At 39.1% G+C, this 13,435-nt stretch overlaps 1 protein-coding gene and 1 pseudogene across 1 annotated transcript in view; both read left to right on the forward strand.

Annotated features, from left to right (window-relative positions):
- ZMYM4 (zinc finger, MYM-type 4) overlaps positions 1 to 13,435 on the forward strand; it is a 128,386-nt gene that overhangs the window by 52,527 nt on the left and 62,424 nt on the right. The window lies entirely within an intron of this gene.
- On the forward strand, positions 5,934 to 7,381 carry LOC105550659 (annotated as a pseudogene).

Genomic DNA, 13,435 nt, shown 5'->3' on the forward strand with positions numbered 1-13,435 from the left:
TGAGCCGAGATTGTGCCACTGCACTCCAGTCTGGGCAACAGAGCAAGACTCCATCTCAGAAAAAAAAAATAAAAATGATAGGGTCTCACTCTGTTGTCCAGGCTGAAGTGCAGTGACATAATCATAGCTGACTGCAGCCGAGACCTCTTGAGCTCAAGCAGTTGTCCTTCCTCAGTCTTCTGAGTAGCTGAGATTACAGGCACGGACTGCCATGCCCAACTATCTTTAAATTTTCACTAGAGATGAAATATCGCTCTATGTTGCTCGGGTTGGTCTTGAACTTCTGGGCTCCAGCGATCTGCCCACTTCAGCCTCCCAAATTACTAGGATTACAGGTGTGAGCCACAGCATCCAGCTAGCCCTATTCTTAATGTGTGACATTTCAGAGGGCTTTACTGATTGTCCCAGGTGTTTGACAAGGTCTCTTTTTCTTCTTTTTAAGTAGACTTTACTTTTTAGAGCAATTTTAGGTTCATAACAAAATTAAGTGGGAAGTACAGAAAGTTTTCCTATCTCCCCTCCTTACTACCCAGCCTCCCTCACTATGGACATCCTGAATTGTAGTGGTTTGTTTGTTATAACTGAAGAACCTACATTGAGATATATTGTCATCACTCAATTACCATAGTGTACATTAGGGTTATTCTTGGTATTGGTCATTCCATGGGTTTTGACAAATATATAATGACCTGTATCCACCATTATAGTATGTGTCATAGAGAATAGTTTCACTGCCCTAGAAATCCTCTGTGCTTCACTTTTTCATCCCTCATTTCCCCTAACCCCTGTCAATCACTGGCTTGTTTACTGTCTCCATCAGTTTGCCTCTTCCAGAATGTCTTGTTGAAATCATACAGTATGTAGTCCTTTGAAATCGGCTTCTTTGACTTAGTAATGTGTATTTAAGTTTCTTTCATGGGTTGGTAGCTTTCTTTTCTTTTAAGCCCCGAATAATATTTCATTGTGTGATTGTGCCAGTTTACTTAGTGACAAGGTCTCATCATTCAGGTTAATCAGATTTCAAAAGTCTCCTCATCTTTGTATCAACACTGGTAATTTTCTGCTTGTAGTTCTCTGATAGTTGTTCTGTTCCTAGTGAGGATTTCACTCAGTGCATGTGTAGATTACTATTCAGCCAAATAATTTTTAGTGCTCTTTCTCTGTGCATTTGTCTTTTCTCTGGTAATATGTCTTGCAGATACCAGCTGCTGCAGCTTTCTCCAGCTTCTGCCTCTAGTCTCCTTGGCTTAGTGAGACTGCTGTGCTCTGTTTTGAATTTTCTCTTTCTTTACTGGTGTTTGCTACATGTTCCCAGGCTTTGGTGAACCTAGGGCTGACTTCATTTGTTTCCTTTTTCTCCATGATCACAGTCTTGTGTTACTTCTCATCCATAGACTGAAAAGAGTTATTTCATATTTTGTTTGATTTTTTTAGTTATTAGCAGCAGGAGGGTTATTTTGGAACCAGTACTGCACCATGGTGGCTGGAAGTGGAATGTTTTATGATCAGTCTTCAATATTGTAACTAGTGCCTAACTTACAATTTCTGTATGATTTTGAATTTAACTCAGAAATAGTTCTATAGAGGCCAGACTTTGTGACTCACACCTATCATCCCAGCCCTTTGGGAGGCTGAGGTGGGCAGATCACCTGAGATCAGAAGTTCGAGACCAGCCTGGCCAATATGGTGAAACCCTGCCTCTACTAAAAACACAAAAATTAGCTGGGCATGATGGCATATGCCTGTAATCCCAGCAACTGAGGGAGCTGAGGCAGGAGAATCACTTGAACCTAGGAGGCGGAGGTTGCAGTGAGCCAAGATCATGCCACTGTACTCCAGCCTGGGTCACAAAGTGAGACTCCATCTCAAAAAAAAAAAAAAAAAAAAGGAAGAAAGAAATAGTTCTATAGATAATTTCCCTAAGTAACTTTCTAAGCCTATGTAACTCAATATTATTTCTCTACCATAACGCCAGTTGTACTGTGTGAACCACACATAGCAACATTTCTATAGATGGAGTGTTAGCAAACCTTTTTCCTAAAGGGCCAAATAGTAAATATTTAAGCTTTCTTGGCTGTGACCAACAAATACGACTTTTTTGCATTCTCCTTATCCTTCTTTTTATGACCTTTTAAAAATGTAAAATCATTCTTAGCTTAGAGCCATCCAGAAATAGGCCCTGGATAAAATTGTTTAAGTAGGACTTCCTCTATATATATGTATTTATTTTGAGATGTAGTTTTGCTCTTGTCACCTAGGCTGGAGTGCAATGGTGCTATCGCGACTCACTGCAACCTCCACCTCCTGGGTTCAGGCAGTTCTCCTGCCTCAGCCTCCCGAGTAGCTGGTATTACAGGCGCACACCACCACACCTGGCTATTATTTGTATTTGTAGTAGAGACAGGGTTTCACCATGTTGGCCAGGTTGGTCTCGAACTCCTGACCTCAGGTAATCCACCGGCCTCAGCCTTCCAAAGTGCTGCGATTACAGGCGTGAGCCACTGCACCCAGCCTTCTATTTTTATTTTCAAAAAAATCTCTATTGACCATTTTTGCAGATAGTATGAACTCTAGCAGAAGTGGTCTATTCTGTTAATGAACTTATCAGAGTAAAAAAATGAAGTTGTTTTAAACTTACTGATGCCATTGAGGGAAAAAAAGTACAAGTTACCCTGTCTCTACAGTTGTAAAGCCCTTAATAAAGGAATATTTTAACATTGCTTTCTTTCTTTCTGTTTTTCCTGTATTATGAGGGGTGGGGTTAAAAATTAGGTTTAGGGCTTATACAGATTCTTGTTTATCTGAATAGAAAGGGGTATCAGCTAAATCTGCTGTGACAAGAGAGAAGGTGAAAATACAGATTTTTGTTTTCTAAGTAACAGAACTATGTTACAGAAAGTTTGGAATTAGAAGGAAGAATCGTAGGAATGCTTATGGGGCTAAAGATTGGGGTACAGTTGGGTAGTTGGTACTGTCTCCCCATATCTCTGTCGTAGTGTGCTTCTGCAATTATTGGCAAAAATGACTTTTGTATTTATTATTTTATTTAAATATTATGTTATTCTGCTTACAAAAGTAATATGCTCTTTGAAATACTGACATGTAATAAGATACGAAAATTTTACTCAGTAAGATGATAGTTTATTACAGTGATGTGCTTCAGTTTTAATAGACTTTTGACAGTTTTTAGGTAATTGCTGAATGTTTTATCAGTTTATAGATATCTCTAATCTTCTTGATCATTGCTGCCAGAACACTAGAAATAACAGGGATCATTCTAAAAAGTAAAGTCTGTTGTAGTAGTTCTCATATTGAAAAACAATTATTTGTTTTATAAAATGGTTTATACTGTACTTCAAATTCATAATTTTTAAAGCCTTAGTGCGTAAGTTGACTATTAAAGTTGGTAAAAATAAAATTCATTTCTATCAGCAATGTATCAAGTGTCAGTATTTATCACCTTTTGATAAGCTATAAAATCAGATTGATCTAAATATTCACTGGTTTCAAACTTTAAAAAATATTTGAAACACTGTTAGAAATATATTTTACATTGAGACATGTAGATGTGTATCTCTGTGTGTACACAAACATTTCTTGTAGCATTGCTTATTGTCATTCTATATGATACACTTCGCTTTCTGTTCTAACCCATTAAAAAAATACTGGTTCCTTAATGTGTCCATCCCTGCAACTTGAAAGAAGACTGAGTTACTACATTGTAGTTATTATCCCATTCTCAGGTAGAGTTTTCGTTTGGTTATTGCTGTATTAATAACTATGATTCTTTTTCAGTTTAGGAATACATAAGACTTAACCATTTTTCTATTATTGTAAATGTGCTCTGATAAGAATCAGGGTCTGTCACTAAAGGAGAAAACTAGAGTGGCTGTTGAGGAGCATCTAGTAGTTTTAGACACAGCCACACAATTCAGCATACTTACCAGGATTTATTGTGTTTGTTCCCAAACTTTATTAGTACTTGGCATTGTAGTTATATAAGTTTACTTGTACATTTTTTTACACTAGTGAAATGTTACTTTGAAAAGTAAACTGTTGCTTCTGTGAAAATGTGAATGCTTTAGAAAAACTAAGCAAATCAGTAAAAACATGGATGTGCAAGTGTCTTTACTTTCTCCCTCCATTTTAAAGAAACTCAAGATTGCAGTCATGAAGATGGCCTATATGGTTGTGATTTATTTATTTTTATTTCATTTTTTTTGAGATGGAGTCTCCCTCTGTTGCCCAGTCTGGAGTGCAGTGGTGTGATCTTGGCTCACTGCAACCTCCATCTCCTGGGTTCAAGCAATTCTCGTGCCTCAGCTTCCTGAGTGGCTGGGATTACAGGCTTGCACCTGGCTAATTTTTGTATTTTTAGTAGAGACGGAGTTTTGCCCTGTTGGCCAGGCTTATCTCGAACTCCTGACCTCAAGTGATCTGCCTGCCTCAGCCTCCCTAAGTGCTGGGATTACAGGTGTGAGCTATGGTGTCCCGCCTGTGGTTTAGCTAAGAAAGACATATTAGCATAGCCATTATGAAAATCTTAACTGATATTAAATGATTGGTAAATGTGCTTTTGTATGTCCAAGTAAAAATAAACGTTTAAGGCATTTATATTTCATTTTTAATGATTCTTGGCTTTGACTGTTGAATTACATTGTGATCTTATAAAGGGGTTTTTATTATTTAGGAAATTATATTTTTTTGAGTAGCAGTAATAGTCAGATCATCTCTTAGAAATGTTTCTGTGACAGTGGCCGAGCACGGTGGCTCATGCCTGTAATCCTAGCACTTTGGGAGGCTGAGATGGGGGGGTCACTTGAGGTCAGGGGTTCGAAACTAGCCTGGCCAACATGGTGAAACCCCGTCTCTACTAAAAATACAAAAAAATCATCCAGGCGTGGTGGTGGGCACCTGTAATCCCAGCTGCTTGGGAGGCTGAGGCAGGAGAATTGCTTGAACCTGGGAGGCAGAGGTTGCAGTGAGCTGAGATCATACCACTGCACTCCAGCCTGGGAGACAGAGCAAGACTCTGTCTTTAAAAAAAAAAAAAAAAAAAATTTCTGTGGCAAAGCAAAGTGCTAACTTAAGCTTTTATTTAAAACAAACTGCAATTACCTTGTTTTTGTTTTTCATTTTTAAATTTATATAATTTTTGTTTGTTTTTCATTTTTTAATATATATATTTATTTTAAAGACAGAGTCTCTGTCACCCAGGCTGGAGTTCAGTGGCCTAATCATAACTCACTGCAGCCTTGAACTCTAGGCTCAAGTGATCCTCCTGCCTCAGTTTCTTGAGTAGCTGGTACTACAGGTGCGTGCCACCATGCCTGGCTTGTTTTTAAATTTTATTTGTAGAGACGAGGTCTCATGCTATGTTGCCCAAGCTGATCTGAAACTCCTGGGCTCAAGTGATCTTCCTGACTCCATTTAAAAAAAGAAAAAAGGTAGTAATCGCAAGGAATTGTTAGAGAACCATGATTTCTAAAGTTGAATTTACTGTTTTTTTTTTTTTTTTTTTTTTTTTTGAAACAGAGTCTTGCTCTGTTGCCCAGGCTGGAGTGCAATGGAATGATCTTGGCTCACTGCAACCTTTGCCTCCCAGGTTCAAGTGATTCTCCCACCTCAGCCTCACTAGTAACTGGGATTACAGGCATGTGCCACCACGCCCAGTTGATTTTTGTATTTTTAGTAGAGATGGGGTTTTGCCATGTTGGCTAGGCTGGTCTCGAACTCCTGACCTCAGGTGATCCGCCCACTCCACCCTCCCAAGGTGCTGGGATTACAGGCGTGAGCCACCACGCCCGGCCAAAATTACTATTAATACTAGTTTATTTCTGAAAATTATGCTTTGATTAAAAACAAAAATGTGCCCTTCCCCCTCCCAGCGCTGCTGGGCCCGCAGGTCTCTGTCGAGCCGCGGACTCAGGTCTCTCTTCTGCAGGATGGGGTTTGTTAAAGTTATTAAGAATAAGGCCTACTTTAAGAGATACCAAGTGAAATTTAGAAGATGACGAGAGGCTAAAACTGATTACTATGCTTGGAAACGCTTGGTGATGCAGAATAAAAATAAATACAAAACCCATAAATACAGGATGATAATTCGTGTAACAAACAGAGGTATCATTTGTCAGATTGCTTATGCCCGTATAGAGGGGGATATGATAGTCTGCGCAGCATATGCAAATGAACTGCCAAAATACGGTGTGAAGGTTGACCTGACAAATTATGCTGCAGCATATTGTATTGGCCTGCTGCTGGCCCGCAGACTTTTGAATAGGTTTGGCATGGACAAGATCTGTGAATGCCAAGTGGAGGTGACTGGTGATGAATACAATGTGGAAAACAGTCATGGTCAGCCAGGTGCCGTTACTTGCTATTTGGATGCAGGCCTTGCCAGAACTAACACTGGCAATAAAGTTTTGGGTGCCCTGAAGAGCGCTGTGGATGGAGGCTTGTCTATCCCTCACAGTACCAAATGACTCCCTGGTTATGATTCTGAAAGCAAGTAATTTAATGCAGAAGTACACCAGAAGCACATCATGGGCCAGGATGTTGCAGATTACATGAACTACTTAATGAAAGAATCGGAAGATGCTTACAAGAAACAGTTCTCTCAATACGTAAAGAACAGCATAACTTCAGACATGATGGAGGAGATGTATAAGAAAGCTCATGCTCCTATACGAGAGAATCCAGTCTATGAAAAGAAGCCCAAGAAAGAAGTTAAAAAGAAGAGGTGGAACCATGCCAAAATATCCCTTGCTCAGAAGAAAGATCGGGTAACTCAAAAGAAGGCAAACTTCCTCAGAGCTCAGGAGCAGGCTGCTGAGAGCTAAACCAAACAATTTTCTATGAGGATTTTTCAGATAAAGACAATAAACTTTTTGGACAGCAACAACAACAACAAAAAACAAAACCCAAAAAAATAAAAAGGAAAACAAAAATGTGCAGGAGGGATTAATATATTGGAATATTTCACAATATTTATTTATGATAGTTGAATTCCTTAGTTGGTGGTTATACCTTGAAATGTTTGTTGGATATAGCTTAGAAGTATCAGTATACTGCTAAAACAATGACTAAGCATAAGAGGGACAAAGAATGACGGTTGACTTTACCTCGAAGTATGAAATATACTTTCATTATCAAACAAATATTGTTCTTAAATTACTTAAAATAACTTTATTCTCCTTTTGCAAAATCTAAGTCTATTTGCATTTTACTGATCACAGTCTCTGTTACACACAGATTTTCCTCCTGAACTCACTGCTGTTTATTAGAGCTTTCTTGTGAGCATACTACAAAGCTGTAATATTCTCAATCTTAAAAAAAAATCTATTTAAAAAAAAAACAAATAGGCCGGGCACAGTGACTTGCACCTATAATTCCAGCATTTTGGGAGGCTGAGGTGGGAGGATCACTTGAGCCCAGGAGTTCAAACCAGACTGAGCAACAGAGCAAGACCTTATCTCTACGAATAATTTAAAAATTAGTGCGCACGCATGCATGCGCGCGCGCACACACACACACACAGCCAAAGTAAAAAAAACCTCTATTAAGGGCCTCTGAATAGTTATCTCTGTTCCTTCGGTTCCTCTGAAGAATTATTTTATGCTAGGATTCTCAAGTTATTTCCTCTCAATCTGTATTGGGATCACTCCACTCTGACTTGCATACTCATTTTCCCACTGATGTAGCTGTTGTCAAGTTAGAAGTTAAGTTCTCAGTCTTCATTTTATCAGTCATCTCAGCAGCATTCATTATGGTTAAGTCACTCCCTCCTGTTTTCTTCATTAGTTTCTATGACACCAGCCTCCTCATTTTTCTCCTACTCTATTAGCTGTTTCTTCCTAGTGTCTTTTTCTGACTCCTTCATTTCGACCAGATTTTGCAGTACTGAAGTATGCCTGGACTCTCAGCTGTCTTCCATCTATAGTAAATAAACTCACTAGGTGATCTTATCTAGTCTCATGAATTTTAAGTACCATCTCTTCATTGATGAGTCCCAAATTTATGTCTCATTACTTGGCCAGTCTTCTCTTAACTACAGGCTAATATATCCAGCTGCCTTCTTGATATCTCCATTTGAAGATTTAAGAAGGATATCAAAATCTGCCATCCCAAAACCAAATTATTCATTCTCCCTCTTTCAGTGTGGTCCTCCCTTAGTGTTTCTGTCTCAAGAAATGACACCCTGTTTTGTTGTTCTTGACTCCTTTTATACCCAGCATCTCATATACATATCAGGCAGTGCCTCTACCTTGAAAATATATCCACATCTGACTACTATTCTTCACATCCACCATTATTTTTACCTTGGGTTTCGCTACCAGTTTTTCCTTGGGTTATTGTAGCTTCCTAAGTGGTCCTAAGTGGTCTTCCTGCTTCCATTCTTCTGCTCCCTATAACATTGAACACTTCATAGTACACAGAAGCTATGTGTAAAATGTATGATCCTTGTAAAACATAAATTATGTTAATTTGTCTGTAGAGTCTTCTAACAACTTCCTTTTACACTTACATACATTGCAATTTTTTCGTATTGCTTGCAGTTTCCTAATAGACCTATCCTCTGTTTCTGTTTTCTCATTTTTTTATCACTCTTCCTATCATATATGCAATTCCAGCCATACCATCCTTGCTTTTCCTCATATACGCCAAGCATAGTCACAGTGTCTAAAAGCTAGAAATCTTCCATGAGAAATTTGTGCTTTCAGGTGTTTCAGCTACTGTGATCATAGTGTTCTGTTTTGTTCTCTTGATATAAGCTCTGAGAAACAGAAACTGTTTCTTTTATTTGGTTATAGGGATCACAAGGATGAGAAGAATTCTGATTCAGTTAAGTAATGTAACTAGTACTTATATTTTAATTGCATAAGATTTTATGCAGTCTACAGATTTATTGTGTAAGTACCAAAATTGCTCATTCAAATCAGTTGCTTTGTTAGAAATTGACATCTCTGAGGCCAGGTTCTGTGGCTCATGTAATCCCAGAACCTTGGGAGGTCAAGACAGGAAGAGTACTTGAGCCCAGGAGTTTGAGACCAGCCTGGGCAATGTAGCGAAACTCCCGTCTCCACAAAAAATAAAAAAAGAATTAGCTGAATGTGGTGACATACATCTGTGGTCTCAGCTTTTTGGGAGGCTGAGATGGGAGGATCACCTGAGCCCAGGAGGTTGAGACTGCAGTGAGCCGTGATCATGCCACTGCACTCCAGCCTGGGTGAAAGCAAGATTCTGTCTCAAGAAAAGAAAGATAGAGAAAAAAAAAAAAGAAAAGAAATTGACATCTCTGAGAAAGCTGTAAATCTCCAGTGCATTTCAAAGATTTAAAAAAATTTTTTCACTTAACATATCTTGGGAATTCATAAAGCTACCTCATTCTATTTAACAGCTGTATAATATTCCATTAGAGGTGTGTGCTATAATTAAGTTAGCCTCACTGATGAACACATATGCTATTTTCAGTCTTTTTCTGCTATAAATGCTCTTTTTCATCGCTGTCTTGTGAGATTATATTTGCAGGATGAATTTGTAAAAGTTGAATTGTTGGGCTGAGCATGGTGTCTAACGCCTATAATCCCAGCACTTTGGGAGGCCAAGGCGGGTGGATCACCTGAGGTCAGGAGTTTGAGACCAGCCTGGCCAACATGGCGAAACCTTGTCTCTACTAAAAATTAAAAAAATTAGCCGGGCATGGTGGCAGGTGCCTGTAATACCAGCTACTCAGGAGGCTGAGACAGGAGAATCACTTGAACCCGGGAGGCAGAGGTTGCGGTAAGCCAAGATGGCACCACTGCATTCCAGCCTGGGTGACAGAGTGAAACTTTGTCTCAAAAAAAAAAAAAAAAAAATTGAATTGTTGGGTCAAGAGTTCTGTGTATTCAAAGTATCAAAAATATTACTTAATTGCTGTTTATTAGTTTTGTACCAGTTTGCATTCCTACCAGTAGCATTTGACTGCAGGAGTAGGCAAACGTTTTTCTCTTAAGGGCCAGATGGTAAATATTTTGAACTTTCTTTGTATGTATTTTAGTCTTGGGCCATAGTTTCCCAATTTTGGCCTATAGCATAGCTGCGATACTTTTTTTTTTTTTTTTTTTTTTTTTTTTTGGAGACAGAGTCTAGCTCTGTCGCCCAGACTGGAGTGCAGTGGTGCGATCTCGGCTCACTGCAATCTCCGTTTCTCGGGTTCACGCCATTCTTCTGGCTCAGCCTCCTGAGTAGCTGGGACTATAGGTGCCCACCACCGCGCCCAGCTAATTTTTTTTGTATTTTTAGTAGAGACGGGGTTTCATCGTGTTAGCCAAGATGGTCTCGATCTCCTGACCTCATGATCCGCCTGCCTTGGCCTCCCAAAGTGCTGGGATTACAGGCATGAGCCACCGCGCCTGGCCAGCTGCAAGACTTATCAAAACTTTTTGTTATTACCAACTTACTGTGTGAACATAATATCTCATTGTTTTATTAGTTTGCATTTCTCTTGTTGAACCTTAGTATTTTACTGTCCCTGAAAAGTTTGTTTGAGCCCTTTGCTTTTATATATGTATTTGGTTGTTTGTCTATATCTTTACTGAACTATAGGTCCTATCTTTATCTTTTAAGGAAATTACCCTTTGTGATATAAAATGAAATAAAAAAATTTTTTTTTTTTTTTGAGACGGAGTCTCACTCTGTCGCCCAGGCTGGAGTGCAGTAGTGCGATCTTGGCTCACTGTAACCTCTGCCTCCCTGGTTCAAGCAATTCTTCTGCCTCAGCCTCCTGAGTAGCTGGGATGACAGGCGCGCGTCACCATGCCCAGCTAATTTTTGTACGTTTAGTAGAGACGGGGTTTCATCATGTTGGTCAGGCTGACCTCTAAGTCCTGACCTTGTGATCTGCCTGCCTCAGCCTCCCAAAGTGCTGGGATGACAGGCGTGAGCCACCGTGCCCGGGGAAATAAAATCTTTTAAATCAGTTTATTTTTTTATCTTTTTGATTTGGTTTGTGTTTTCTCATCTCTAGCCAGTTTTAAAGTCACATTTGATCCTTTATATTTTTATTTATAACTTGATCTTTTATTATGGATTATTTTTGGTCATTATTAGAAAGGCTTGTCTCTGTGACTCAAAAATAATTCTTCCATTGTTTCTTTAATATTATTAAAATAATTCTTCCACAGTTTATATTTAATATTACTGTTTTATTTCTTTATGCCTAAACTTAGATACATGTGTAAAATTTTTTTGATGTGAGTTAGGGATCTCATTTTTTGATATGACTACCCTTTTCTTCAAATACTATATCCTGAATTTAAATGTAGTGATAAGGGGCTGGGTGCAGTGGCTCATGCCTGTAATCCCAGCAGTTTGGCAGACTGAGGTGGGCAGATTGCTTGAGCTCAGGAGTTCAAGACCAAACTGGGTCTCTACAAAAAATACAAAGATTAGCTGGATGTGGTGGCGTGCGCCTGTAATCCCAGCTACTCGAGGCTGAGGTGGGAGGATTGCTTGAGTCCCAGGGCAGAGGTTGTAATAAGCTGAGATCATGCCACTGCACGACAGCCTGGTTGACAGAGCCAGATCCTGTCCCAAAAAATGAACCAACTAACTAAGTAAATGTAGTGATATGGAAAGTTGCTTACAATATTACTTCTTAGTATTGACTTCTCATGTACTGTAGAACTCAATGTTTTGACTACATAAAATGCCTAATTTTTCATTCATGAAAAATTACAGAGCACGTGCTATGTGGTCAGCTACTTATGATGAAATGTTGAGATGACTCACCTGTAAGTTCTTCAGCATACATCTCATAAAATTTTAGCATCTGTTTTACTATCTGTTGTCTCATTTGATTATTTTAGAAAGTATAAACAATTTTTCCAAATCTTATTGCCTCTATGTTTATTAGCAAACGTTCTTATGATATAAACAAACTTTTCTCTCCCTCCCTTTGACATGGACTCAAATTATTTACCCTCATACTGTTTGTAATTTTCTGTTTATTTTTTCTAGCTCTGTGAGGAGGAAGAGTCGTACCTATCTCTTTCATCATTTTATCCCTAGAACCTAGCACAATATCTACCACAGGGTGGTTTCCTAATAAATATGTACTGAATGAATGAATACTTCAGGCAGTGGGGAGCTATTGAAGAATCTCAAGGGAGGGTGTAATGTGAAATGACTTATATTTTGGAAAGGTAATTCTGGTGTCATTGAGGAAGAGAGCAACCTGAGCAAAGCTCAGAGAAAAAAAAAAAAAAAGAAACAGAGGATTGCCCTGTCACATCACCCAGGCTGGAGTGCAGTGGCACAATTATAGCTTGCTGTAGCCTCAAACTCTTGGGTTCAAATGATCCTCCTTCCTCAGCCTCCTGAGTAGCTAGGACTGCATGTGTGTACCACTACACCTGGCTGATTAAAAAAAAAAAATTTTTTTTTGTAGAGATGGGCTTTTGCTATGTTGCCCAGGCTGGTCTTGAACTCCTGGCCTCGAACAGTCCTCTGGCCTCGGCCTCCCAAAGTGCTAAGATTATAGGTGTGAGCCACTGTGCCTGGCCCAGGAAAGCTTTCCTTTGGATTCTGTATCAGTTGGGACCTGATTACAGATAATCCAACTTAAATCAACTTGAGAGGAATTTATGGGATTTATGGCATCCAGAGAAGGGTTGAAGAACCAGCCACATGAAGGATGTAACCGGGCTTCAGGAACAAATCAGAGCAAGGATGCTAATGCCACTAATATTTTTAGTCTTCGCCTCACTCTGTTTTTATCAGTTCCAGTTTGTTTGCTGATGGACCAATTAAATGTGGTCTGGGCATAGAGTTTATAAGGGTATGGTTGCTTCCTGAGTATACATGTGGATTGAATTAGTATACCTTTGAAGGTATTGTGGAATCCAGCAGGAGATGTGGAGTATTAGATCTAGGTGCTAAGTGGAAAAGATGGATTTGAGGGAGATAAGAAGTAAAGTTGACAGAATTTATCCAGGGGGAAATCTTGAGCACCTGCTGGTTTGGTGAATCTGTTAACCATCTGAGGGAATTATAAGAAGCATGTGCTTGGAATGGGAGGGAACATGATGAGTTTTGATTTTAGGGATGCTAAGTTGGAGAACGTGTAGGAGCTAGTTGAATGTAGACTTCCGAAATCTTGGAAGAAAGGTCTAAGCTTAAGTGCTTAGGAAGTCAATAGCAAAGGTAAGTGTTATGGAGGTGAACAAAATAGCTCAGTCTGAGTGTGAAAGTAAAGAGAATGGGAATCTTGCAGAGAAACTAACATTGAAGCCATGTGAACAGAAGAAGAGGAGTGTAAAATAAATTAATAAGGCAATTAAGGAAAGTAAGAAGAAATAAGAGTACCAAAGAATCCAAAGGAATTTTATCCATGAGGGATATGCCACTTAGGGATTGAAAAAAGTCAATTCACTTTGAGCATTGGGAGATCATT

The sequence above is a fragment of the Mandrillus leucophaeus genome, unplaced genomic scaffold (genome assembly GCF_000951045.1).
Source record: "Mandrillus leucophaeus isolate KB7577 unplaced genomic scaffold, Mleu.le_1.0 Scaffold493, whole genome shotgun sequence".
NCBI classification, from domain to species: Eukaryota; Metazoa; Chordata; class Mammalia; order Primates; family Cercopithecidae; genus Mandrillus; species Mandrillus leucophaeus.